Source organism: Triticum aestivum, chromosome 2D, assembly GCF_018294505.1.
Source record: "Triticum aestivum cultivar Chinese Spring chromosome 2D, IWGSC CS RefSeq v2.1, whole genome shotgun sequence".
In the NCBI taxonomy this organism is placed as follows: Eukaryota; Viridiplantae; Streptophyta; class Magnoliopsida; order Poales; family Poaceae; genus Triticum; species Triticum aestivum.
Window position 1 is genome coordinate 2,956,979 of NC_057799.1, and position 25,214 is coordinate 2,982,192.

The following is a 25,214-nucleotide window of genomic DNA, read 5'->3' on the forward strand; positions in this document are numbered from 1 at the left end:
AAACCCTTGACCTCTGCATGAGAGTCATAGATGCAGCCTAATTATTAAATAAAAGTACCGAAGCAAGATCTCGGGACCTGTATTGGCTCACAAAAAGAACAAAATAGGCTACGATGACTAAACACCTAGCCTATTATTAGCTCGCCATCCAAATCGGTTGAAGATAACCCATGCTACCGTCTCTTACCGATTGCACCCAGTAACCAAAAGCTCCCTGAGCCCGTATGAGTGAGTAACGACGACGTACAGATCCAAGCAGTGGCTCTGTAGATAGATTTTAGTATGGCTACCCTATAGGGGTGATCAGAAAATTGTTTCCCTGCGGCATGGGCTGGCAGCAATTTGCTACACTCTTTGAAATATCAGGATTAAGTTGATATTTCACAAGTGCTAAATCGTCCCAAAGAATCAAACATCAACGAATTGTATTATCGGATCACTCAACAACTCTTGGAAGCTTTTGTGAGGCGATGTACACCTGTGTTGAGGCACTTGAAGTACCGACCACTATAGAAAAAATTGTTTTTGCCTAGTGTATAGCTATGTGCCAATTTTTTTCTAGGGGTACCCGGCAAAGTTGCTGTGTACCATACAAAAAACACATGGAAAATAACAGAGACATGGTATAGCTCGATCTTTGTCGAGAGCCGACAAAAATAAATTCGACAAACGCACCACACTCGGCAACATTCGAATAAGGCACTCATGAATCACAAGGTGCTTGCCAAACAGGTAGCCACTTGTCCAACCACGATACACTTGACGGAGCCGTTATGGGGGGGGCCTGTTTGCCGAGTTCCCTGGGTTAGGTATCATATTCTCTTGGAGATGTTCTTTGGTTATCTGGTTTTTTTGTTGTTGGATATGATATTGTGTGAGATATGGTTTTTGGGGTGTTTCTGGTAAGAATGATAACCCACAGTATTCCTGCTGTCAGCGTAATAATGTATGAGGTTATTGATCCTACAATACTTCAACATGACAACAGTACTACCGATAGACTAATTAAGGCGTAGCCTAGTGGTGAATCGGGCTGATGCATTCCCACTCACTCATAGGGGCATCCTTTACAGTCTCTCTGTAAAAAAGAGACTGCAATGCAACCGAATCAAGCATGTTATAGGGGAAAAAGAAATGACCCGGCTGTTGCTGACAATGCGAACACAACAGGAAGTGCCACCATGGAGGCATGGCGATACTGAGATAGCTTGCTACATGGTTACACCTTCAAGCATACACAGGGTTTTAAAGTGAAATTGTACTGCATGAAGTGATTTGCACAAAACTACAACTGGATAAAGAACACTAACTTACCAACCACTTTATCATCATCTATTTATTCTGGGAGAATTAATTTAACTTGTCTGGAGCTACCTAGCTAGGCGGAGAATGAGTGACATATGATCTTACCTTGGCCCAGTAATTGGCTAATTATATCCCATATTAATCGCTTAAGCAGCCAGCCTTCATTTGACTTGGTGGTCAATCCTTGGACGTGCACCTACTCCACGTGATATGATACCATCATGTAATCAATGACATCATCATTATCTAACATATGGTTTCACTCTCACGAAAAGGTGGCATCATATATAAAATAGTATTTCATCCGTCCCAAAATAAGTGACTTAACTTTTTACTAACTGTAGAGAGTACATATATAAGTATAAAAAAATAACAAAGATAAATTAAGACAACTCTATCTGTTGCGTTCACCTCTACACATTGGCTGGTCCATATAAATAAGTGTAAGTTGTACTAGCTCGTTGCTAGCCGCAGCAATGACATTTTTGTCTTCCCAAATTGCTATTCGTTTTAAGCCAACACCTGACAAGTTAGGTTAGAGCAACTCTAGCTGATTTTGCATATCTTCCTCCCTCTATACTAATCGCCAAAATGCAGGCTAGAGGGGAAAATCTACACAAACAGAATCATCATAAACCAATTTGCCTCCAAAAATTTAGGAGGACGCTCAAAAAAAGTGTGGTACAGACTCTGTATTTGAAGAATGTGGGGGGCTATTTTTCAGCACACCACAAACCAATCAACACGTGGGAGTGAAGTTTTAGCCCATATTCCTCCCATCGGCAAGAACCTACCACATTGTGGACATTTACACATGTCGCTCGTGCCCCCACCATTTTCACCTCGACCATTTCGTCTGCCGACAAACACCGCCTTCTGCCTGCGGCTACAAATGCCCGTTAATGACATAGGTCAGGGCACACCGTCCCAGCCCTTGCCATCTCCCACCAGATCCAGTGCCACAACCCCTTTCCGCCCATCGCCTCCCTTGCTCCTCCCCTCTGCAGCAATGTCATTGCGTCACAATGTCTCATATGGGCGCTACCTCCTCGCAGAGAAAAACGTGCCTGTCAGCGATACGAGCCAGGGGGCCCACTCGGCGCAGGCTAGGAAGTTCATGGACGTGGCTCAACAGTGAGCGTCGGGATAATTAAGCTGGCTCGAGGGCTCTACGGGTGAGCAGACCCTCTAGCAGCAAAACCCCGAGGACTCGCTCCAGAGTACAGTTTCCCCCGGGGAGCGTTGAGCCCCTCCCACACATCCTCGGAGCAGGTGGACAACACCTCTCGCAAGGTTGCACAAGTGCAAGCACCATCATGGGGAAGTACTCCGATGATGAATGCATGCTCAACCCGTCATCATTCTTCATGTTACGGACCCGATAGGACGCGAGAGGATGACGTTGGCATTGGGCTCTAAAGGCAAAAAAACCATAATCAAGGACAAGATGGCCCTGTCGGGTCAGCACACGATGGATGCCCATGACGAACCCAAAGTTAAGCGACAGGGCAATTTGGAGGTGCCTGTCCACTACAACCAATCACTATCAATCATGAAAGGTCAACCCACTATGGCCGATGGAGGACGACCTCTCTCTGTCTCTCTCTCTCTCTGTCTCTCTCTCTCTCTCTGTCTCTCTCTCTCTCTCCTATATAAGGAGGGAGGTCACCCATTTGTAAGTGGTTGCGGAAAACTGCGATATGAAGAACACTAAAGCAAGAGTAGAGTATTACATCTCACGATGGCCTGAACCTGGATAAATTGCCTTCTCGCGTGTGTGGTGTGATTGGAGTGTGTTAACCCATGGCCATACAATCTAGGAATTGCATCGTAGCTTCGATATCAATAACCACCCGATGACATCTGGAGTTAGAATTAACATGAGAGAGAGAATCAAATTGAGCCATATGAAATCTAGGCAGCATGCACGCATGTGTGCCTGGACAGCTCCTTGGAGGCATTGAGGGATGAGGCTACCATGAGGTGGACAACGTGGTGGAGGCGGTGTTCTCCGTATCCTTCTTTTGTGTATCAGAGGTCAGAGCTCATCGCGAACTGATCTGATGCGGATGATTCCTGCTTTGGTCATTATGGTTGCCTCTCATCACGTGTATGACATTTTTTCGGGGCTTCACTTATATGGCTAGGATACTGTACGAAGTGGGCACTTATATCTCGGTCCCACCTGATCTGATGCATGGAAGGAATTTTTTGTTTTTTTATTAGGGTGTGTTTGGTTTCAATCATGGATGGGAATGGCATGGGTCGGACCCGTCAGAAGAACCGCTCTTAATTTCTGATTAACCTAGGAATTTCTAGGGAATCTGAGCCATTATAACTCAGTCCCGCAACACGAACAGTTCTTAATTTCTGATTAACATAGGAATATCTAAGTCCCTAATTACTAGATGTATAAATAGATAAATGTATTGTTGTTTATATTTCATTTATCTTCACCAGTTGAGATTGCGTCGAAATTAGTCTCTAAATACGCTAGAAGGGCTTTGGTTGCGAATAATCTAGCTAGTTCAACATAGTGGCATCTTGTTTGTGTCATATCATTGAACCAGGTTCAGAAAAGAATATACTCTCACATGTTTATTTTCGCGCACAAATTGACCAAACAACTATAACAACCTTACTCGCAACTAGGGTAAATTAGAAGAAAAAAATGTTATTTTATATATTAATTCATGGTGGATTTGTTTTCCCTTTATTTTTTGTCTAGCTGAATGACTCCTTTGCCGTCGACTGTAAGAGAAAGTACAGCAAGATAATGTAAGCAGGTCATATTAGTTGTCGTATCAGATTTATGGGTGGTGAGCTCGAGTAGAGAGAAGGGAATGAGGCTATAGATTTATAGCCAACTCCAGCATGGTCTCCAGCAATCTTTGAGAGAGTGTGGTCTCCAGCAATCTTTGAAAGAGAATAAGGTGAGCGAAGTATTAATATTGTAGTACATGATTATCTATTGACGAAATAGCAATGAGATATATTCCCTACAAAAAATGTAAAGAGGCGTGCACAAAATAAATGTAAGCATCATGACTTGAACTCTAGAGTGTCGAGTCATGCACCCACAATTTCGTCGTTGCCCCCAGAGTAATGTTCTTCAGCCATAGTATGTCACCATCCGTGACTAGTCTTCCACTGTCTTTTTTATTCAGGACTAGAAAAAAATTGTTGGCAATTTAATCGTCTCTGGCAAGGTGGTTTTGCAAAGTCGTACTTGTGCATGTTTACTAACCGAACTTAAAAAAATATCATGTTGTTTGATTATATTTGTGCTGCTCTCAGCCCTGCACTGATCCCTTCACGTGCTTTCACTATATAAAACATGGAATCGGTGCATTCATAACCATAGACCCAGTGACAAATCCTAGCCGTGCAAATGGAAACCAACAACTCTATACCTCCTCTAGTACAGGACGACGTGCACAAGCCCCGGCCTTACCCGGCAAGCCAATGGGGCGACTTCTTCCTCGACTACAAGCCATGTACCCCACAATAAGTAAGAGTTCCATCCCACGTATGTATTTCTTAAAGGCACTCCGCAACAAGCTATGTCCTTATCATCTTGTCAATCAATGTATCTCTACAGTACCAATCGATGGAGGGCACGGCTGAAGATAAAAAGGAAGAGGTGAGGCATATCATAATAGACACTGCCAAATCCTCTGACCTACCTCAGAAGCTGGAACTTGTCGACACGTTGCAGCGTATTGGGGTTGATTATCACTATGGAAAAGAGATTGATAAACTTTTGTCTGATATATACGATGGAAATATTGAACTTTTGGACCTTCGTACAGCTTCCCAGCAGTTTTATTTGCTCAGCAAACATGGTTATCGTGTATCTTCTTGTACGTACACTTTTACGGGTAAATGTTGTGGTGCTTAAAATTATACTTGCAGATATGAGTTATGTTATTACAAATTTTAACTCACGCAATGGAACATATATTGTTTGCAAAAAATCAGTTATTTATTTTGTTGCCTGAATATGTGGATGTAATTATATATGCAGATGTGTTTTCCAAGTTTATAGACAAGAACGGAAATATTGGAAGCACTGATGCTACATCCTTGTTGGGCCTCTACAATGCTGCATATCTCAGAACCCATGGGGAAAAAATACTTGACGTTGCCATGAGTTCCACAAAGAAGATCCTAAAATCTATTGTTAACCATTTGGACCCGACAATTGCAGACGAAATTAGACACCGCCTGGAAACTCCACTTTTCAGGGGGACTAACAGAGTTGAAACAAAGCGCTACATCTCGGCCTACGAAAAAAATTCTACAAGAAATGAGACCATACTTGAGTTTGCAAAGCTGGACTACAACCTAGTGCAAGGTCTGTACTGCGATGAGCTGAAAGATCTTACCATGTAAGGATCTCCAGTACTTATAATTAACACCTTTAGATAATATGAATTAACTATTATTAGTTGGACCATGTTCACATGTTCTTTTACAGATGGTGGAACGGATTTGACATCCAAACTCATCTAACTTGGGCACGCAATCGAATGGTTGAGATTCACTTTTGGATGATGGGAGTTCTCTTTGAGCCTCATTATGCATACCCAAGAGTCGTGCTAACAAAGCTGTTTACGCTTGTCTCAGTTTTTGACGACTTCTATGACAATTATAGCACCACAGAAGAAAGCAACATGTTCACTACAGCAATAAACAGGTTGACTTTGGCCGCGATACTTTTCATTCCATTTTTATTAGAACACTTGTAACTTATTTTAATCGCACTATATGTAATTAAGCACATATGTACTCTAATTGGCTAAAACAATAGGTGGGACGAGCATGCAGTTGAGCAAGCCCCAGCATACATGAGGCCTTTCTACAAGGGTACAGTTGTATCCATAAATCAGATTGAAGAGGATCTGAAACTTCAGAAAAACAAACATGCTGAATTGGTGAAAAAACTGGTAATTACATATCATATCTCGAGTACACTTGATTAAAATTTTATGTGAGACAAAATTACTAAATATCTTCCACAATTAAAATCTAGCTGTCAATAATAAAACTCTTATCACAAGAATAGTATGTTTCCAGCAAGTACAAACTGTTAGTCATGTTGGTCGTTATTGATGGGGAAATAATATCAATAAGGCGATGAATTGCACATGCTAGATCTTCACCTCCACTTAGGGTGCATACCTCCTACACTACTCAACTCAAACCACTTCCTAAAAGAAAAGAAAAAAAAGCAATCCCTTTCCTCCTCATTTCCCACATTCTCTTCTTCAATTTTAGTACACCCATATTCAGAAATGACATGCAGCCTCCACAAACCCACTGGCCGGCTGTTGTCTGGTTCCTAACCTCTCACCACTCTCACTTTCCATAGTCCCAACAAGTCCCTCAACCAGTGGTGCTTGGGGGCTGGGGCCAGCCAGATCCGAACAACTATGGAGATTGAGCCAGATGTCACTGAGCTCTTGGATCGCTTGGGCAGTCATCCACAACCCTTACATGGCTGTAGCAACGCATAGGAGGAGCAGAAGTACCACCTAGCCTTGTCAGAGATGTTGCCAACCACCATGGATTGATTTCGCTTTTGAAGCCGGATAGAGGGATTAATGTTTCAATGGCGACTTCTGAATGCTGCAGTTTTCCATTTTCTTTTTGTTGTGATCAGATGTGGGTGATTCTCATGAGATTATTTTGCTGGCTTTTTGTTTGATGCCATAAATGATTTTGATTCTTACAAGTACGGAATGAAATTATGTGAGATCATAAGTCATGCATATACCCATAAGTTACACGTTTTCGTATTAATCTATCCATACAAACCATGTCACCTCATCAAGTCATGCATATTAGTCAAATAGTTGGATTTTTGCGTCAAGTTTTGTGTGGTCATTGTCAGTATATGTGTTGCATGCTTGCAGCAAATATAAGTACGTAGATCATGTCTCAATTTTTTGTTAAAAAGTGATGCGCACTAAGTTCAATTTATGATTCAACATAAGAAAAGAATGTTAGAGTTGTGGTATCGAGTGGCGCGGAAAGATCATAAAAGGCTATTAAAGATAGATTTCCTAGATGGAGTGTATGTAAATAACTGAGATTAAAATTTTGTGTGGATTTTCGTAGTTTATTGATGCGGCAAACTGCTACCATGCTGAGGTGAAATGGCGGGATCAGAAGTATGTTCCAGCGAACCTTGAAGAGCACCTAAAAATTTCTGCGCCAAGCACTATATGTATGCAAATATCAAACATTGTGTTCCTATTTATGGCAGACATCACATCATGTGACGCCCGGATACTTAAGCTACAGGGAACCTCTGCTAATGATGCCATGTCACCTCGATTTCTGTGGCTAATCTAGCGTTAGTTTGAAACCGATTTGAATTCAAACTAAAAATCAAACAATTAATAAAAGTTTTCAAAAATTAAAATTAAAATGTTCAGAGTGTGCCAATTAATGCCTAAGTATTTAAGGTGAAGGAACCACGATTTTACAGGATGCCTAAATATTTTTAAAAGGAATTAAGACAGAAAACGAAATATATAAAAGGAAAGTACAATACAGAAAACAAAAAAATCAAAAGAGAAACCCCCCCCCCCCACTGGGCCAGTTGGCCCAGCTGCTAGCCAGGCCGGCTCCAAACCGGCCAGCCCACCCCCACTCCTCCATTACCCCCCACGACACCCAAACCCTAACCTACCGCACCCCACTCCTCCTCTCGTTCCCCACTCCCCCCACCTTTCTGGATCGAGGCAACGGCGCCCCAACCCCATCGCCGATCCCGTCGTCCTCAAGCCCGACATCCTCCCTGCCGCCTCAGACTGTGCCGGGAGCACCGCCTCCGCCATCTTCGTCGACTACGTGGACGCATCGGAGCTCGGGACCCCTGCCTCGTGCGGATCGAGCCGTCCCCTTCTCTGTATCGCCACCTCCTGCACGTCGACGCCGTCGCCACCGGAGCCACCTCGCTGGACCGCCTCCCCGTCTCCGTCAACGTATGTCGTCCCCGTCCTCCTCCTCGAAAACCGCTGCCATTATCCCTACAACGCTGGTGAGGACCCCGGTCCTCCTCCTCCCCGTGCCCTCAAGTCGGCGCTCGCCCGCGCCATCGCACCGTCCGCTCCGCGCCCCCCAGCACGAGCCCTCCGCGCGCTCGCCCGTGGCCACGCCCCCTGTTCGCCAACCCCCTACCCCTGCGCGGCCCTGGTGGTGCTGCTCGCTGATGCCGCTGCAACCCGCTCCTCCCGCCGGCGCCCCGCCATGGCCGAGGCCGATGCCCAGGTTCACCCCGACAGGCGTTCCGCCAGCGCCCAGACGGGCTGTGCCCTGTGCCCGTTAGCGGCCAAACCCACTAGGCCCATGTGGGCCACTAACAAGGGGGCCCCATGCCCCAGAAGTTAAATAAAAAAGAGTAATAATAATAATAATATAATACAATTTAAATATTAATTAATTAATTAACTAAAGAATTAGTTAACTTAACTAATTTTGTTTAACTAATCTAATCACCTAATTAAAGTATTTAATCATGATTAGTTAACAGTCAATGATAGCTGGGACCCACACGTCAGTTTGACCCAGTCAACGCCTTGTTGACTGCTAACGTCAGCATACACTATTCTGTATAATGTTGATGCAAAGTAATTAAATAAATTCTAAAAATGATTAAATCTTTTAAAATTAATATAAAATAAACCGTAGCTCGGATGGAAAAACTTTCTACATGAAAATTGCTCAGAACGACGAGACGAATCCAGATACACGGCCCGTTCGTCCGCCACGCGTCCCTAGCATAGTGAACCTGCAACATTTCACCTCCGGTTCATTTGTTCGAAAACGCGAAACACCGGGGATACTTTCCCGGATGTTTCCTCCTTTCACCGGTATCACCTACTACCGTGTTAGGGCACACCTAACACCGCTCATTGTCATGTCATGCATCGTCATGCTTATGTTTGCATTGTATTTACTATTTCTTCCCCCCATCTTCTCTCCGATAGACTACGAGACCGACGCTGCTGCTGCCCCGTTCGACTACGGAGTTGACGACCCCTCCTTGCCAGAGCAACCAGGCAAGCCCCCCCTTGATGACCAGATATCACCTATTCCTTCTCTCTACTGCTTGCATTAGAGTAGTGTAACATGTTACTACTTTCGGTTAATCCTATTCTGCTGCATAGTCTGTCATTGTTGCTACAGTTGTTACCCTTACCTGCAATCCTAAATACTTAGTATAGGATGCTAGTATTCCATCAATGGCCCTACACTCTTGTCCGTCTGCCTTTCTATACTACTGGGCCGTGATCACTTCGGGAGGTGATCACGGGCATATGCTATATAGTTTATACTGTCACATTACTTATGATACTGTTCGGAGATGGGGGCTGAAGGGGCAGGTGGCTCCATCCTGGTAGAGGTGGGCCTAGGTTCCCGACGGTCCCCGACTGTTACTTTGTGGCGGAGCGACAGGGCAGGTTGAGACCACCTAGGAGAGAGGTGGGCCTGGCCCTTGTCGGCGTTCGCGATTACTTCAAATAACACACTTAACGAGATCTTGGTATTTGATCTGAGACTGGCCACTGGCCTATACGCACTAACCAACTACCGGGAACAGTTATGGGCACTCAACGTCGTGGTATCAGCCGAAGCCTTCGTGACGTCAGCGACTGAGCGGGGCGCGCCGGGTTGGACTGGAACGCCTGCTCTTGTATAAGGGAGGCTAGGTCTGCTCACCAGCCGCGTACCCAATGTGCAGGTGTGCAATGGGCGATGGGCCTAGACCCCTGCGCGCATAGGATTTAGACCGGCGTGCTGACCTCTCTGTTGTGCCTAGGTGGGGTTGTGACGTGTTGATCTTCCGAGGCCGGGCATGACCCAGGAAAGTGTGTCCGGCCAAAGGGGATCGAGCGTGTTGGGTAAATGTGATGCATCCCTGCAGGGAAGTTTATCTATTTGAATAGCCGTGTCCCTCGGTAAAAGGATGACTCGGAGTTGTACTTGACCTTATGACAACTAGAACCGGATACTTAATAAAACACACCCTTCCAAGTGCCAGATATAACTCGGTGATCGCTCTCACACAGGGCGACGAGGAGAGGATCTCTGGGTAGGATTATGCTATGCGATGATACTTGGTGAACTTACCATCTACTCTCTTCTACATGCTGCAAGATGGAGGCTGCCAGAAGCGTAGTCTTCGATAGGATTAGCTATCCCCCTCTTATTCTGACATTCTGCAGTTCAGTCCACCGATATGGCCCCTTTACACATATACCCATGCATATGTAGTGTAGATCCTTGCTTGCGAGTACTTTGGATGAGTACTCACGGTTGCTTTTCTCCCCCTTTTTCCCCCTTTCCTTTCTTCCTGGTTGTCGCAACCAGATGCTGGAGCCCAGGAGCCAGACGCCACCGTCGACGACGACTCCTACTACACCGGAGGTGCCTACTACTACGCGCAGACCGCTGACGACGACCAGGAGTAGTTTAGGAGGATCCCAGGAAGGAGGCATGCGCCTCTTTCGATCTGTATCCCAGTTTGTGCTAGCTATCTTATGGCAACTTGTTTAACTTATGTCTGTACTCAAATATTGTTGCTTCCGCTGACTCGTCTATGATCGAGCATTTTTATTCGAGCCCTAGAGGCCCCCTACTTGTATTATGATGCTTGTATGGCTTATTTTATTTTTAGAGTTGTGTTGTGATATCTTCCCGTAAGTCCCTGATCTTGATCGTACACGTTTGCGTGTATGATTTGTGTACGATTGAATCGGGGGCATCACAAGTTGGTATCAGAGCCGACTTCCTGTAGGAATCCCCCTTCCACACTCCTTAGCCGAAGTCGAGTCTAGACTTTACAAAACTTTTACTAACATGGCTGTACGGCCGATGGGCCCACGTCGCCATTGGGTGGTATTAGGATCTTTTATTCCTCGTCTATACTCCGGGACTCTGATCTCTCTTTTATTCAGGTTAAAGGGAATTTACTAACTCTGACTCTAGGTTCTCGTAACTACTTCCTCCGGGAGAGCCCCTTATCACAGGTGATCGCGTGCTGCACTAGAAGATTCCGGAGATACCCTCTGATGTTCTCTCGAGACTTTGTACCTACCGCTTTTACTATTCACGACCACCGATAAATCCTTATGGATAACTAATTACGCTTGTCGTTCATACCTTCGTTCCCAGTTGCCCTTGTTATTACTTGATACCTTGAGAGCTACTCCGATATTCCGAGAATCCTTTGAGCCTACTATTTTGCACTTCTTTTGCGCATGAATACCCATACGGATAATTCCTCGCACTTACCGAGTATCTGCCCATCCCCAGTTGTTTATGTGTTTGACTAAGGTCTTCGAAATAATATTCGATATTCCGAAAATCCTTAGCAGCTTATTACTCTTGAAATTCTTGCTTGCTTGCATTATGGTTAATCCCATAAGAATAGTAATCTTATTGGCAGCCTTTGTCACTATCATTTTGAGTCCATTGATTCAATATGTTACGACTGCTCGCAATCCTCAATCAGACCCTAGAATTCATCCTTTCGGCTCATACGTCATTTTAAACGTGAGCTGAATCTCGACCAATCAAATTGTTGTCGATTTTATCCCTAAGCTTACTCAACTTATCCATCCTTAATCAGAGCATTTGCTTCTGATCCTTTGATTTGGAAATCATAATTCCTTTACATGTGAGATTTGGATTAGCCACTTGCTTCTATAATCCAATGCCTTCGCATTGTTTCTTCCTCTATTTGTGTGTCGATACTCACATCTACTTCGCTATGGCCGTCGGATCCTTTGTTGAAATATCATCCGACAGTGTCCTTCGTATACAAAACCCTCAAGAAGTTCTTTCCCCGATATATAATGCATTTGGCAATTTGTATCCTTTGCTTTGATAACCATACTCTACTTTCGAGCTTGTACTATTTACTCCGAAGTTTGTGGTATCTGTTCCTAAGATGCCCCGATGGGTTGAACCAACGCCTTCCCTAATCTGTGTGAACCCGAAAGATTTCACTGGTCATACTTATCTAGTATTGCACCAGGTAAAACTTTCAACAACTAATGTCATTTTCGAAATACAAGAGGTGAATGAATGATTATGCATTAGAGAAATGGGAGTCAACCTTGAACTTGTGTTCATGCCCACGGAAACGATGTAGATCTTATCATTAAAGCTTCTCTTACATTAATTATTCCCTTGGTATATGTTCATTTCATATCTAGGATCTGGCCTTTTTGCAATTGTCGTTCCGACCACATTTTCTCCTTGATTCCATTTCTCAGACAAGTTAAAATACTTGTCTTCTGTTGATCGATACATCTCCGCAACCTCTATTTTGATCTTCCTTCGAGTATTGCCCTCCGGTATCTCGAGAATATCAAAGAACTGTGTTGCTTCTTATGAGTCTTCATCTAGTATTGCTTCTCACCGTTTTCAGATATTCCCCGGGTTCTGAGTTATTAATCACTCGAGAACCCTGATAAGTGAATTGATTCCGCACTACGATTCAATAACTCTATGTAATTCTCGTTGCTTACGAGTTTAATAATCCTTCAAGTCATTCCTAGCCTGATCGGCTATATCATTATCGTGCTAAATTTTAACTGTGCTACCGGGTCCTTTTTCCTGGAGCAAAAATATCGATGGTGAGCTAATCTTACAATCGATCTTCCTTGTTATATCGTTTGTCCTTGAACAGCAAGCTTGATTTCGAGTTTGTGTCGTACCCATGATTCCAATAACTTTTTGCTTCATCATTCCGTTGACTTGATGTCATCGCCGACTAGTTACATCTTCTCGAAACCTCTCGACAAATGTGTCGGGATCATCATCAGCATTTTGACTCCTTCCGGGTTATTAATCGAATTATTGATGAGAAATGCCATCCTTGCCCCTCGATGGTATGTGTTATCATCGACAACGTTATTGCCCTCCCTCCAACACAAACTTGTTCATGTTTTGTGTAGTATATTGAGTTCCTTACTATCCAACTTGTATTATGTTCTACCTTGAAGTATTACCATCGTTTATGTCAAGAATGTGGCGAGAATTTCACCACCTCTTAAGAATTCTTGATATAGTAATACTTCGCGCCATCTCCATTCATTTCTTGGTCCCCGTGTTGTTTCTAACTGGAATACCGACAATTGAACTACGATGTGTGAATTCAAAACTTCTAGCAACTCCATTGCTTTGAAGTGAATGGTCGATAGCTTCAATCTAAGTCTTTTGGTTATCGAATCACCATTCTAACACTGATCATGCTAGCTAAGCCCATATTTCGAGTGCACCTGTCAAGCAATGATTAATTGTGTATGTTTTCCTGAGCATACATCATTATATCATTCGATCGGACAAATGATTATCTCCTTGTTCACATAATTGTGGAAATCCATCTTTTCGGAATTCTCGATGAATGGTCGCTGAGTCCATCATCCACATCCTCATCTTCTCCTTGGTTAATGATGACCTATTGTTTCGAAACTTGCTTCCATAGTTCATTTCCTGAGAATCTTACTATGTCATCTCATCAACTTGTGTTGCACCTTTTCTTCTCACGCATCCTGAGTCTGAGGTATCCTGACACCAATCATATCTGAATATTTGACAAATAACACTAGTCTTCATAAGACCCGGTAAGGTGATGTCATGCCTAGCACACCTGGCCGGAGGACCTATTGTTATAGATCTTCCTTTTTGGCAAGGTTAACCATTCTTCCACGAGGAAATTGTAAGACTTATTCTATAAGTTATTCCTGATGAATCCTTTGAGTATCCAAAGTCTGACCTTTGCTTGAAGACCATGCCAATGCTACCTCGAAGCATGTCTGTGGTACTCCGATTTTCAATAAGAGCATTTGAAGAACAATGCTAAATTTTCTTTGTCCATTATCCAAATACCGTTGTTTGGTAATGTCATGAAATTTCTCTCCGCTTTCCTAAAGGGTTTTCTATGTTATATCCCGTCATGGTTATCATGCTCTGCTTGCCCTTGGGAAGGATATAACCCTGAAAATGTGTTGAAACACATTTTCCTTTCCATTGTTATGTTTAATCTGATGATCACCTTTTCCTTTCCATTATTTTGTTTAATCTTTCTTGTGATCTATATGATCTAAGCAGTAATAATTCACTGCTTATGTAAACACCTTGGTGTACTACTCTGTCAATAAGACCCAGTTACTATTGTTGATGACATTCCGGTAGCCACCGATGGACGAGAACCTTGCCTATTGGTCCGCCTCGTTCAACGAGAAGGAAAATGGTTCTCTTCGTCCCTCGCCCTGGGTACCAACATTGTTGCCAACATAAGTAGCAGACTACCCTCTGAGATGCCTTGCTATCCGTGACTGTGCAAGATGTCAGCCCCCTTTCTACTTTTAACCCACATGGTGGGCCCTTAACCCACAGTTCCACATGATCGAAACCTGACTCTCCTATAGACCCTATTGCCAAAGATATTCCTTGAGCTTGTCTTCGTATGCAATTAACGAGCCACATTCCTACTGATATATTATGGTATCAGACGCAATACTTATTCGCGTTGCCCTGAAACCCTTTCACCTTCTGACTAGGCATTGAACGATTGCCTGGCTGCTTGAAACTTCTTATTGTACCTTCAAACTTTACTCTCGATGTGTTTTAATTGTTCAACTCGAGAGGTACCCATATGCTCATTCATGGGTTAAACCCAGATTATTACCCTTATAGCATTCTGTCATTGCCGATCTGCCCCGTTACCCATTCGTAAGTATGAAGGAAGCCCCGAAGAAAGGATGACGACATCATAATGATGACCCGAATCAGTGGAATGAAGACATCAATGTAATGGATCAATCTCTTCGAGAAGGGCAGCCAAGATTAAGAAGATCCGTTAGAGTTTCGTACCAAACCTTTCCCCCTTACACTACCTCTTAAATCTCGGGACGAGATTTCTTGTAGTGGAGGAGAATTGTGACGTCCGGATACTTAAGCTACAGTGAACCTCTGCTAATGATGCCATGTCACCTCGATTTCTGTGGCTAATCTAGCGTTAGTTTGAAACCGATTCGAATTCAAACTAAAAATCAAACACACAATAAAAGTTTTCAAAAATTAAAACTAAAATGTTCAGAGTGTGCCAATTAATGCCTAAGTATTTCAAGTGAAGGAACCACGATTTTACAGGATGCTTAAATATTTTAAAAGGAATTAAGACAGAAAGGAAACATATAAAAGGAAAAGGAAAGTACAATACAGAAAACAAAAAAATATCAAAAGAGAACCCCCCCCCCACTGGGCCAGTTGGCCCAGCTGCTAGCTAGGTCGGCCCCAAACCGGCCAGCCCACCCCCACTCCTCCATTACACCCCACGACACCCAAACCCTAACCTACCGCACCCCACTCCTCCTCTCGTTCCCCACTCCCCCCACCTTTCTGGATCGGGGCAACGGCGTCCCAACCCCATCGCCGATCCCGTCGTCCTCACGCCCGACGTCCTCCCTGCCGCCTCAGACTGTGCCGGGAGCACCGCCTCCACCGTCTTCGTCGACTACGTGAACGCATCAGAGCTCGGGACCCCTGCCTCGTGCGGATCGAGCTGTCCCCTTCTCTGTATCGCCACCTCCTGCACGTCGACGCCGTCGCCACCGGAGCCACCTCGCCGGACCACCTCCCCGTCTCCGTCAACACATGTCGTCCCCGTCCTCCTCCTCGACAACTGCTGCCATTTTCCCTACAACGCTGGTGAGGACCCCGGTCCTCCTCCTCCCCATGCCCTCACGTCGGCGCTCGCCCGCGCCACCGCACCGTCCGCTCCGCGCCCCCCAGCACGAGCCCCCCGCGCGCGCGCTCGCCCGTGGCCACGCCCACTATTCGCCAACCCCCTACCCCTGCGCGCCCCTGGTGGTGGTGCTCGCCGATGCCGCTGCAGCCCGCTCCTCCCGCCGGCGCCCCGTCGTGGCCGAGGCCGATGCCCGGGTTCACCCTGACGGGCGTTCCGCCAGCGCCCAGACGGGCTGTGCCCTGTGCCCGTTAGCGGCCAAACCCACTAGGCCCCTGTGGGCCACTGACTAGGGGGCCCCACGCCCCAGAAGTTAAATAAAAAAGAGTAATAATAATAATAATCTAATAAAATTTAAATATTAATTAATTAATTAACTAAAGAATTAGTTAACTTAACTAATTTTGTTTAATTAACCTAATCACCTAATTAAAGTATTTAATCATGATTAGTTAACAGTCGATGACAGCTGGGACCCACACATCAGTTTGACCCAGTCAACGCCCTGTTGACTGCTAATGTCATACACTATTCAGGATAATGTTGATGTAAAGTAATTTAATAAATTCTAAAAATGATTAAATATTTTAAAATTAATATAAGATAAACCGTAGCTCGGATGGAAAAACTTTGTACATGAAAGTTGCTCAGAATGACGAGACGAATCCAGATACGCAGCCCGTTCGTCCACCATGCGTACCTAGCATAGTGAACCTGCAACATATCACCTCCCGTTCATCTGTCCGAAAACGCGAAACACCGGGGATACTTTCCCGGATGTTTCCCCCTTTCGCCGGTATCACCTACTACCGCGTTAGGGCACACCTAACACCGCTCATTGTCATGTCATGCATCGTCATGCTTATGTTTGCATTGTATTTACTATTTCTTCCCCCCTCTTCTCTCTTGTAGACAACGAGACCGACGCTTCTGCTGCCCCGTTCGACTACGGAGTTGATGACCCCTCCTTCTTGCCAGAGCAACCAGGCAAGCCCCCCCCCCCTTGATCACCAGATACCGCCTATTCCTTCTCTCTACTGCTTGCATTAGAGTAGTGTAACATGTTACTGCTTTTGGTTAATCCTATTCGGCTGCATAGCCTGTCATTGTTGCTACAGTTGTTACCCTTACCTGCAATCCTAAATGCTTAGTATAGGATGCTAGTATTCCATCAGTGGCCCTACACTCTTGTCCGTCTGCCATGCTATACTACTGGGTCGTGATCACTTCGGGAGGTGATCACGGGCATATGCTATATACTTTATACTGTTACATTACTTATGATACTGTTCGGAGATGGGGGCTGAAGGGGCAGGTGGCTCCATCCCGGTAGAGGTGGGCCTGGGTTCCCGACGGCCCCCGACTGTTACTTTGTGGCGGAGCGACAGGGCAGGTTGAGACCACCTAGGAGATAGGTGGGACTGGCCCTCGTGGGCGTTCGCGATTACTTCAAAATAACACGCTTAACGAGATCTTGGTATTTGAACTGAGACTAGCCACTGGCCTATACGCACTAACAAACTACGTGGGAAAAATTATGGGCACTCGACGTCGTGGTATCAGCCGAAGCCTTCGTGACGTCACCGACTGAGTGGCGCGCGCCGGGTTGGAGTGGAACGCGTGCTCTTGTATAAGGGAGGTTAGGTCTGCTCACCGGCCGCGTACGCAATGTGCAGGTGTGCGATGGGCGATGGATCCAGACCCATACGCGCATAGGATTTAGACCGGCGTGCTGACCTCTCTGTTGTGCCTAGGTGGGGCTGCGACGTGTTGATCTTCCGAGGCCGGGCATGACCCAGGAAAGTGTGTCCGGTCAAAGGGGATCGAGCGTGTTGGGTAATGTGGTGCACCCCTGCAGGGAAGTTTATCTATTCGAATAGCCGTGTCCCTCGGTAAAAGGACGACTCGGAGTTGTACCTTGACCTTATGACAACTAGAACCGGATACTTAATAAAACACACCCTTCCAAGTGCCAGATATAACTCGGTGATCGCTCTCACACAGGGCGACGAGGAGAGGATCGCCGGGTAGGATTATGCTATGCGATGACACTTGGTGAACTTACCATCTACTCTCTTCTAGATGCTGCAAGATGGAGGCTGCCAGAAGCATAGTCTTCGATAAGATTAGCTACCCCCCTCTTATTCTGGCATTCTGCAGTTCAGTCCACCGATATGGCCCCTTTACACATATACCCATGCATATGTAGTGTAGGTCCTTGCTTGCGAGTACTTTGGATGAGTACTCACGGTTGCTTTTCTCCCCCTTTCCTTTCTTCCTGTTTATCGCAACCAGATGCTGGAGCCCAGGAGCCAGACGCCACCGTCGACGACGACTCCTACTACACCGGAGGTGCCTACTACTACGTGCAGGCTGCTGACGACGACCAGGAGTAGTTTAGGAGGATCCCAGGCAGGAGGCCTGCGCCTCTTTCGATCTGTATCCTAGTTTGTGCTAGCCATCTTATGGCAACTTGTTTAACTTATGTCTGTACTCAAATATTGTTGCTTCCGCTGACTCGTCTATGATCGAGCACTTGTATTCGAGCCCTCGAGGCCCCTGGCTTGTATTATGATGCTTGTATGACTTATTTTATTTTTAGAGTCGTGTTGTGATATCTTCCCGTGAGTCCCTGATCTTGATCGTACATGTTTGCATGTATGATTTGTGTACGATTGAATCGGGGGCGTAACACATCAAGTGAGACTATACAATGGGCATGGGCATACCCAACAATCATCAGAGCCGTCTGCATCATCGCCCGTGTGATGAATGACATTGTGTCCCACGAGGTAAACCATTTCTCTCACAAACGTGATTAGTATTTTTGCACTATAAATAAGATATATTATCTTATAATTTTTTTCTGCCATTAAAGCGGGAACAAGCTTCGCAGCATATGGTATCCACCGTGCAAACCTGCATGAATGAAAATGGGTGCACGGTAGAAGAGGCAAATGAAAAGCTTAATGAAGTAGTCGAGCAAGCATGGATGGACATCTGTGAGAGCTGCATCCAGCCGACGGTTCACCCATTGGCAGTCTTGTCAAGAGTGGCCAATCTCGCACGGGTGACGGATTTCCTATACAAGCACGATGATGGATACACCCTCGGCTATTCAGTCAAAGGGACATTGGACTTAGTATATGTGCATCCAATGGATGTTTGATTAAATCAAACATATATATGGTGGAAGATTATCATGGTCTTTATATATAAACAATACAAGATACTCTGTATATTATCCTATGTATCTCTTTTGCAAGGGATCCTATGTAATATTTTTATCATAGCTCTAATGCATTGAGTCATGATTGAATTCAATGCCTATAAGCACTAAGATTTGTGGGAAGGTGCATTACTATACTGTAATAAGTGCAAGGAAACACTGGTGAAGCGTGAAAGAAGGACAAATTTGGAATGGATGTGTGGGCTTTGGGAGAGCTCTTTTATATACACCTCCATCCCTAGCCGTCACCATCATCCTCATATTAAACCATTCGCAATCCATCTCTCCACCTCTAGTCGCGGTCCACATCAAGACGCACTTGGGGCGTTGTGCTAAGCCCCATCTCCATCATTCCAACCTTGAAGAAAGGCCGGGAAGGAAGCCACCGGAGGAGACGCCCTCCCCTGGGGGCAGCCATGGGCCGCGGCCTCTGCCACGACACCATCACCAACATGGCGGCTATGACCACCACTTTTTCTTACTCTCCCATCTCCATGATGAGTTGTAACAACTCTTGCCCCCCCCCCCCTCCCCCCTAAATGTGATGTTATTTTAGTAATTATTGCCTATGGGTCGGTCGGCTAGTAACCAGTTACTTGATATGGGTTGTATGTTTGCGTGTGTCTTCTTCGTGTTGATTATTTACCTTTGCGGTATTTAGTGATTGGAGACATCTGATCCATTGGTGTAGTCGGAGATGTTCAACTCCCTAGGCTACATATCAAGTTGATAGATATTTGTGTAAACTGAGAGACCTTTGGGTGACATGCATTGATATCTTGAGGGGAACACGATTATTCTAGGTATGACGGCTGTCCATAGAACTTATTGCCTGAGTATGTTTTTTGTGAGCTTAATGTCTTTTCATTAGCGTCGTTGGTATGGAACAGAAAGTAGGACGATTGAGTTGTCTCAATATGACATTGCTTGAGAGACAATGTTATGTGAGGAACCGCCCCCATTGATCGACTGCGATATATCCTATATTTCAAGGTACAAACATAGTGCTATGGGCTAATAGTCGAAAATCTGAACACCAATTAGTACCGAAGCCGAACGAGACCGTACATAGAAGCCAACATACTCATCCAAAACATCACATAATTCTTCATGTATTCCTCCGCTTAGTTTAGTATTTATCTTTCATTCGTTCTAGTACTTATGTTAATTCCATCTTTCAGTCGTTTCCCCTAGCAACCGACTTTAGTTAACTATTTCAAAACTCCGGTTAGGGTGTGAGTGTAGTTTTGTAAGTGATGACATCGCTGAGGGGATTGTAGTGCCTTCGATAGACCTTACTTGCTACATCGCCTTGTGCACTTCCAGACCATCAAGCTTTTTGTGGCGCCATTGTCGTGGAGCATTGCTCTTAGTCATTACTTTCGCATTCACCCATTGTTTAATTTTGTGTGTTGCTAATTAGCTCACCTTTTTGTTTAATGCAAAAAGAAACAATTGCTTATTATGTCTTTTGAGATGTCTACTCAGCAACATATGAAACCTGCAATGGAGGAGGGGAGATACAAGAGTAAGCCGGTTGTGGCTACCGACGAAGCAATGTTAAAAGAATGGAGAAAATTGCTGAACAAAAGTTCATCCCTTAAATGTGCTTCATACCCAGTATCACCCATAGACAGTATCAATGTAATTGCAATATCCACCCCATACTAGCAAGTTGTAATATTAGTGATAAATTGAATCCTTGGCTGCCACAATTATAATCTGTACCCCCGGCGCTTCATCCACCCGTGCTCCTTCTCCCCCTCCTCCTCCGCCGTCGGCGCGTGACCGGTCAGGTCGGCGGCGTCTGCACATCCCGGTGCACCAAGCGTGGTGGCACTGGGAGTACAGGCATCCGCTGCCTTACCCTACTTGACGCTGCCGCGCCACTGGCACCTTGATCGGCAGCGGATCCCGGTGCCGGCGGTTCCGCTATCACAGCGGGCGCACGAGGAGGAGGTGCGCAGGTGCCGGGTGTAGCTCACGCCGGCGCAGCGGCGGATGCCCGAGTACACCGCTGACTCTCTCAACTGGGAGTCTTGGTTTGCCGTCGAACACGAGGAGCAACAACGGTGAGGCGTCGACGCCAACCAGGAGTTTCCACCGCCGCCCCCGCGGGTAGAGCCAGAGGAAGAGGAGGCGGAGGCGGAGTACCAAGACGCCCTCGAGGAGGCCCTACAGCACGCGCTGGAGGGTAGCCGGCTCAAGGAGGATGCGCATTGGGATGGGCTGGAGCAAGCCCTTTCCTTGTCCGCGGCTGGGGACTCCGTTCAAGCGCCCCCCTTCGTGCCGCCACCGCCGCCCAAGGCCGAGTCAGAGCCGGACCCGGAACCAACACCCACGCGCAAGAGGTCATCGCCGCCCCCCACTTGGCCGAAGGAGTCCTACTCGTGGACCGGCGAGTACCGCGAGTGGGTGAGCGCACCTCCATGCCACTACACCGCCACGCTGGAAGGCGCACTCGCTCGCTGAGGAGGGGCCCGACGGCGAGCGGCAGATGCAACATGAGCAGCTGCTGCGCCGTGATGCCGAGGCTCTGCGGCTCGAGGAGGAGGAGGAGGAGCGCGCCCGCGTCGCCGCTATGGCGCCGCCGCAGCAGACGCCGAGTAGGCTGCCCTGCCGGCCTATCAAGCCGCGTTCGGTCGGGCTGGGCCTCCCCTGTCTTCATTTGACCTCACCGGCGGTGAGGACGACGACTATAAGGGCAAGGGCAAGGCGGTCTAGGGCAGCATGCGGGCGAGCGTTTATTTATTAAGAGTTCTAAAATTTTATTTTATATTTAAGTGGACTGTGGCCGGCATTTGACTGGCCATTTTATGTTTAATTATGATTATGCCTAAGTTTCTGCCACGTCGTCATAAACGGGTCGGCCTCCCGTTGGGCGCCACTGCCGACCCACATGAAAAACCGGACGCGCACGTCCGCCTGGCCGACCCAAGCGGAAGAAAAGCGAACAAAGCGCGTGTCCATTTGAGTCGCCCTGTTGGAGTTGCTCTTATTGATCCTACAATACTTCAAGATGGTAGCAATGCACCCGGATCAAGCATGTCACAGGGGAAAAAGAAAAGAACCGGCGGTTGGCGACAATGGGAAGACAACAGGAAGTGCCACCATGGAGGAATGGAGATAGTCAGATAGCTCGCTGCTTGGTTAAATCTTCAAGCGTACAGAAGGTTTCAAAGTTGAATTCTACCACATGAATTTATTTTCACAAAGCTACGACTGGATAAAGAGCACTAACGTAATTAGTGACCTATGAACTTAGCCTGGGCCCGTAATTAAATAATTATATTCCATTTATTAAGCAGCCGGCCTTCATTTTACGTGGTGGTCAATCTATGAACGTACATCTACTCCACATGATATTATACCATCACGTAATCAATGAGATCATCATTACTAAACGTAATCAATGAGATCATCATCTAACCAAAAGTTGCCATCGAATAAAATATATATAATAAAAAATAACAAAGACAAATTTAGACAGCCTTATCTTTTGGGTTCGCCTCTACACATTGGTTGGTCCACATAAACAAGAGTAAGCTGTACTAGCTTCTTGCTAGCTGCAACTACGACATTTTTATCTTCTCAAATTGCTATTACTTTTAATCCAACACCTGGCATGTTAGGTTAGAGCAACTCTAGTTGATTTTGCATATCTTCATCCCTCTATAATAATTGCCAATATGGAGGCTAGAGGGACAAAACATATACCAACAGAACAACCGTAAGCTTATTTGCCTCCATAATTTTTGGAGGACGCTCCTCCAAAAGATGGGGTGTAGACTCCGTACTTGAAGAATGTGGGGGCCTATTTTGCAGCACGCCCAATCCAATCAACGCGTGGGAGTGTAGTTTTAGCCACATCTTTCTCCAATATCCTCTTCAATTTTTTCCCAGTCCTCCGCGAGGTTTCTGTTGAGTTCGTGTTTTCCCCAGTTTATGGTATAAACCCCCACACACCATTTCCCACCGGTAAGAAGCTACCACATTAATTGCATGTCGCTCACGGCCCCACCATTTCCATCTCACCCTTCTCGTTTACCAACATGCACCGCCCTCTGCCCATGCTAGAAATGCCCATTAGTGACATAGGTAAGGGCACACCAGCAAATCCATAGCCTCCTCTCTCTAGATCCGGTTCCACTACACCTTTCCATCCGTCGCATCCCTTGTTCCTCCCTTTCCTGCAATGTTGTTGCGTTACAACGCCTCGTACTAGCTCAACCTCCTAGTAGGGGGAGAACAAGCTCCCGCAGGTGGCGCATGGCGACAGGGCATCCTTGGCATGCGCATGTGGACTATGTATCATTGTCAGCCACTCATACAAATGTGACACCAAGGACGATGATGTATCTCCGGATGGTCTCCCCGTCCTTGACGGCATCCGTGTCTGTCCCCATTGATCAGACAAATGAGCTGCACCAAGAATCATTGCGGCTCTGTCCACGATTAGGATGCCTGTTGCAGTAATTATATACAATAAGAAAAATTGTTCATGGTTGCCGGGATGGAAAACAGAGAGCAGCAAACCAATAAAAAATGATGACAATGGTGCATGTGAGAGCAGACATACTCCCGCTATTCAAATATATAGGGCCTAATACGTTTTTCAAGGTTGTCGGTACAAATTTTTTCAATGAAGGATGGATTTTGTTAGCTTAAAATGGAGAATCAAGACGATACATATCCGAGAATGCCTTCAACAAGACAACAACGTAAAAATATCGCCATTGCAAGGTATAACCAGCTCGGGGCAGACCTAGAATTTCACCTAAGAGCTTGAGCCCGGGTAATCGAGAAATACCACATTGAAGTCACTCAAGTGTTGTCGCCACCAGTTTTCTGATATCGCAAAAGTTATATGCAATGCGGACGCCGCCGCTGCACAACGAACCCTCTGTGTCAAGCCGTCATCCATAATTTACATCTTATCGCCGAAGTCAACCACTGATTCTTGACAGATTGACACTCCTGAAGATCTTCCGGTGACCAACACCGTCATGGAGCCGTAGGAGGTCGCTGCAGCATAGTATGCAGTCACACTACCTAGGGAACCTATCTGGATCATCGCCACTAAGACGTGGATCATAGGGCTGCCGGCCAACCACTGCCCACGCGGAAGGCCTGCACTCCATCTCCCAGTAGAGAGTCTTGCGCCTGCCGACCAACCAACGCCAAATCTGACCAGAGACCAGCCCACCCATAAATGTTGCTTCTGCAGTAGAGCAAGGAGCAACAATCCATGGAAGAATCTCCGAGCGGTAGGGTGAACAGACATTCCCCGGCGGCGGCCATACAAGCACAACACAAAGTGGCGTGCTCAACGATGAGCAAGAAGGGCAGGGACGCGTTGGCCCCAGGTGATCAGGAGGGCTCCGCCGCAGTCGACCAGAGCATGGGGCTTTGCCCTGATGGCAGCGTCTGGCGATGGCGGGGGAGAATGGGGGCGGAGGGGGAGGCTAGAGCGGCGGCGGCGAAGGAGCAGCCTGAGTCGCACGTGAGGACGATGCGGGGGCCTCACGTGAATAGTCATTTCCAGTACATTTAATTGTTTATTACTCACCAATTGATGCCCAGTTTCCTACCATATACTATCTCTTGTAGACTTGTACAAATTGACACCACACCGAACTTTCTTGATTAGACAACACACAAACAGAACAGGGTGTGTAGCTAGATCTCATCCACGAGATTAAATTAAATCACACTTGCATATTTTTATTGTATTCTCTTAAGATAATACATAAATTTAGTTGCACACCGTTGCGTGCTGGTGTGTAGGCGTACATTCACTCTTGAGCTCCAGGAGATTACTTTCATATGTTTGTGATCCACAAATCATATGAATCTAAAGAAATCCATTCCAAAGGAATCACATAGTAGTTAAATAAAAATAGTAGA

At 45.9% G+C, this 25,214-nt stretch overlaps 1 pseudogene; it reads left to right on the plus strand.

Moving 5' to 3' along the window:
- Positions 1-4,696: 4,696 nt before the first annotated feature.
- Positions 4,697-19,247, plus strand: LOC123050899 ((E)-beta-caryophyllene synthase-like; annotated as a pseudogene).
- Positions 19,248-25,214: the final 5,967 nt, after the last annotated feature.